Raw genomic sequence first — 4970 nt, forward strand, 5'->3', positions numbered from 1 at the left:
CTTTTAATCTCTTATCTTTTAAATTTGAGGCTCCTGCTTTTTTATAGAACCATGGGGCAGGGATTACTTTATTTTACTACATGATGCTGCATTGTTCTATAACATTAAGAAGATATAAACAAAGAAAGGCTGGGAGCCAAGGGCCAAGTGGTCTCGGATGCATTGGTGAGGAAATAAATAAGGACAGATCTAAATATCTAAGCCAAACTCAACGATAATAAAATCAAGAGATCTAAACTTTAACAATCTAAACTTAAAGGATCCTGTTATACTGGCAGGCCAGGGGGCAAGGTTAGTGGTATATTATGCACTCTGGGGCCCTTGATGGAGGGAGGTTGATACTGGTGTTAGAAAGGGCCCTGATTTGTTGTGTATCTCAAGTTCAACTATGAAGGATTCTATTGATCACAATTATTCTAACAAAACAAACAAAAAAAACTCACTAAAATATGCATAACCTGTTACATAATTCTATCTCTGCTGAGTGTAAAAGCAGAATGCTACTGGCTCTCTTTGAAATTGTGTCACAATACATGCTGGTAAACTAGGCATCCAAACTTAAGATGTTTCATTGTCAAGAAAGCACCTTTTTCAGAATCCAGAATCATTAAATACAGGAACCTGACAGCAACAACTGGTAAAGTGTGAAAAAGTTTCACTGGGACCACAGAGAATGAGTCAGGGGTTGAGCAGCCTGGTATGCCTGGAGCCCAGAGTCAGTCTTATGCCAATAAACTTCAGAGGTGAGGCCTTCTTGTAATCAGGTCAAGGAATTTTTTTCCATTTTCTCCATATTTTGCTGGGCCTATGCCAACAACAACGATTGCCACTTTTCACACCTTTACTACTGTAATTTTTAACACTTATCCTTTAAGAAAGAAAGAAAAAAACAGCTTACTGAACTTATAAAATATATATAAAATAACTATAGTAGAATGCCTGTCTCGAATACAGGCAGGCATGGGAAGGAGGGGGGACATCGGGAGTGGGAATGTTGCACAGGTGAAGGGAGTGTTCCGTTTATGACTGAAACCCAACTACAATCATGTTTGTAATCATGGTCTTAAATAAAGAATTTAAAAATGTACCTCTTTCATTTCAGCTCTTTGAATAATTTTCTTTTTTACTTATTTTATTGAGGCCATTGAGAGTTACAAGTCTTTCACAGTTGTATATCTGTCATATAGCCATATGCTGGCTGACAGTAATGATCATGACAGTAAACTAGGACCATTCCCACCACCAGTGTTGACATTGCTCCATCACCATAGAACTGTTTGAACTTTTTTATCCCCAAAATCAATTTTTGAATTTCTGTCCTTCTTAGTAAGGATGTGACCTTTTTCTAAGAGAGACTCTGGATAAAGTTAAATCAATTCAACCCAAAATACTTACAAGTGTTGTAGTCCAATAGAACTAGGTAAAATGGGGTAGGTTTATAGATAGAAAATGATTATGATGTCATGTCCTTTCCCAGTCATTTTGCTCCAAATGGTCCAACCAGAGCAATATTGTTCTAGCTCTTTACTTCACACACTCTGTACCAGATTTTTAGAAACTGCTACCTTGCTTGGATGAAATATTTAAAAGCTGGGGCCGGGCGGTGGCACTGAAGGTAAGGTGCCTGCCTTGCCTGCGCTAGCCTTGGACGAACCACGGTTCGATCCCCCGGTGTCCCATATGGTCCCCCAAGCCAGGAGCAACTTCTGAGCACATAGCCAGGAGTAACCCCTGAGCGTTACCGGGTGTGGCCCAAAAGCCCCCCCAAAAAATATTTAAAAGCTGTGATAACTCACTCTAGGATCTCATATATTTTAAACTCATTCTCCATTAAAGAATGGGGGTAACTAGCCTTCAAATAATACTAAATAGTAAATACTAAATATCTCTAACAGCACAGATAATTTCAAGGTTTTTTCCAAGTCACCTTTAAATAGCAAATATGCCAGGGCAAAATACAACCTGGTCAGGCACAATTTCCAGGGAAAGGCTGAAAAATTCATTCTTAAAAAAAGGATAATCATTTTACCATTCTGAGTTTTCACTAATAGAAAAACATTAATTTTATTATGTGGTCATTAAATATTGCATTAACTATTATACAAAATTATGTTGCACATTGAAAGCAAGACAATGACAAGTGCAAAAGAAAAAAGAAGAAAGAAGAAAAGAAGATAGTAAAGAAGAAAAGAAGAAAAAGAATAAGAAAGAAAAATAAGGAAGAAGAAAGATGAAGAAGAAGAAGAAGAAGAAGAAGAAGAAGAAGAAGAAGAAGAAGAAGAAGAAGAAGAAGAAGAAGAAGAAGAGACATATACAGTGTAAAGGCTAAATATCAAACACACTGATTTTAATCCTTATCAACTTCTAACACTAAGCTATTAATAAATGGATTTTGTTGTGTTCTTGTATTTTTGTCATTGTGTTCTAGTCTTTCATTTTTTAATCTATTTTTAAGAATTAGTCTCACTTGTGACTAGAGAATAAAGTGTGAGGAGATCCATCTGCTCTGCAGCCTGTGTGAGAGAATGGAAACTTCCATGTATCATTAGATAAGACAATTCCCAATCATCCAGGATCATTACCCAGAATGTGTTGGCCATTGGCAAAAAAGAAGTACAGCCACTAAGCAGTGTTTCAGCCTATCAAAGGCCTTCATCTCTAATCAACAAATATGTGTTTATTTCTTAGCTAACTAATTTATTGTAGATTCATTTTAATAAATCACAGGCCTCACTCAGAACTTAAATCCTACAAAAGATATAAAATGTATATGTATAAATGAATCAAAATCTTTTTTATTTTTCATTAATCACAGTTAAGTTTTATGTTCTTACATGTAAAGATATGAAAATTTTGAATTTCCTCATGATTACAGTAAAAAGAAATTTAAAATTAAATATAAAAAAGTAAGCTAAGTGAGTTTGATAACTTTTGAAGTTTGGAAAGTGTCTTGTAACACTTACATAATAAAATTCAATTGAATAAGTAAACTTTTCCAATAAGTTAAGCTCTAATGTCTAAAGGGCATTGAAGAGCATTTTGCCAGAACTTCAATTTTAATATATTTAACAATCTTCATTTTCCTGTCCTTTACCCAAGCATTACAGTATTTCTACTTGAACAGTTAAATTATCAAAAGGGAGATAAACTTAAAAATAGTTATTTCTCTTGTAATATTGCATAAACAACAGAATTTACATTAAATTCTTTTTTTTTAAATATGGAACGCTTCACGAATTTGCATGTCATCCTTGCACAGGGGCCATGCTAATCTTCTCTGTATTGTTCCAATTTTAGTATATGTGCTGCCAAAGCGAGCACAGAATCTACATTAAATTCTATAACAAACATTGATACAGAATTATTTTTACAAAGACATAGTTCAATTATAATTAAATATTATGGTTAATTAAATATACATTTGAGGTTTTTGCCTTTGTCTTAGGCAATTGCAAAATTTATAGTAATTGGAGAAAAATACTTTAAATCCAGACTTAGAATTATAAATGTTTGTTCTAATATCTACCACTAGGAGAGTTCATATTGGTCTCTAATATCACAAATATGATTGATAATAAAAGTGCTTCCATGATATTACTTCTTACCTCTTTCCTTTACATGCCCTTGGAGATTAGTGGCACAAAATATCTTTGGTGAATATCCATATATGCATGTGTTTAGCATTTCAATGATAGAGCAATATGCAAAGATAAGCATATGCAGAGAAAGTTAATGTTTTCTAGAAAGATTATTTTTCTTCTCCCTCAATGTAGCAACGATGATTTCTATGTACTTTGATGATTGACCCCACGATGTATTTCCAGCGTGTCTTAGTCTAATGAAAGGTCAGGTACATAGTGACATTCCCAGACAACACTCAACTGGCTGGCATTGCTGGATGCTGAATAAATTCTAGAGTTCAAAATATGATAATTTATCAGCAATTTATGGATTTTACAGTTTATGCTTATGGTCAAATAGGTCATTTTTCTCCTGGTATTCATAATTTTGAATATCAAAAATATAAGACTGTAGAGTCAGATCAAAAATCCAAGAATTCAACGTTCAGTCACAAAAGGATCAAATAATTGCCAGGATTAGGAAAATATGCTTCTGAGTTATTCCTTTGTTATTATCAAAGCAAATGTCCAAGGAATTGTAAGAACTTTACCAGAAAGGTCAATAAAATTACTGATGTAGAATGAATCAAGCAAAGACATGTAATCTTAAGGTAAGGATGCCAGGTTATTTACAAAGACTTTAGAAATATTATGTGAAAATTGTGTATTCCCTAAAGTTGCTTTCTTAGCACATTAAATATGTTTTTATGGCATTTGTATTTATTTTTTAAATATTTTCTTTAATACCTTAAGCATCATTACCTGATGTTCATAAACTCTTATAGGTCAGCATTTATTTATAGAAGAAGATATTGATATTTAAATTTAGTTAAGAGCATTAAAAATTAATAATCTGTAAATATACTGATATACCTATAAAAGTGACATTATACTACTATTTAACACAAAATATGTTTCTAAAGTGCACAGTTATCATAAGAAACACATATGGCTTGATATTTCTTAAAGTTCTGTTATCTAAGGATTTTGAAAAATTATTTCTGAGCATTTCCTATGTTCAGGAACCATTCTGAGACACTGAGATACAACAATTCACAGGAAGTAAAAGGAACTCAGGATATCATTTCCTTTGCAATTACATTTCAGTATTAAAATTATCCCATAATTGAACTAGACTATGAACTATGCCCTTGAGGGTCCGATTGCTTTTTTTTATTACTGCCAATGGCCAGTCTCACTCATTGTCTGTCCCTACAAATATGAATTATGAGTTCATAGACTACATTAACCCTCTTTCAGGAAAAACAAGCTAACCTTCATGGTCAGAGGTGGCCGTGCTAAGATAGTGGAGAGTATATTTATAATAAATGAAGGTAAAATGTCAAATAT

The 4970-nt window shown here is 33.3% G+C and overlaps 1 non-coding gene across 1 annotated transcript; it reads right to left on the minus strand.

Moving 5' to 3' along the window:
* Positions 1 to 3214: 3214 nt before the first annotated feature.
* On the minus strand, positions 3215 to 3321 carry LOC125997215 (U6 spliceosomal RNA). Its single transcript, XR_007491644.1, has one exon. It is a non-coding gene; the product is annotated as a U6 spliceosomal RNA (small nuclear RNA).
* Between the last annotated feature and the right edge of the window lie 1649 nt (positions 3322 to 4970).

The sequence above is a fragment of the Suncus etruscus genome, chromosome 1, assembly GCF_024139225.1.
Source record: "Suncus etruscus isolate mSunEtr1 chromosome 1, mSunEtr1.pri.cur, whole genome shotgun sequence".
Lineage (NCBI taxonomy): Eukaryota > Metazoa > Chordata > Mammalia > Eulipotyphla > Soricidae > Suncus > Suncus etruscus.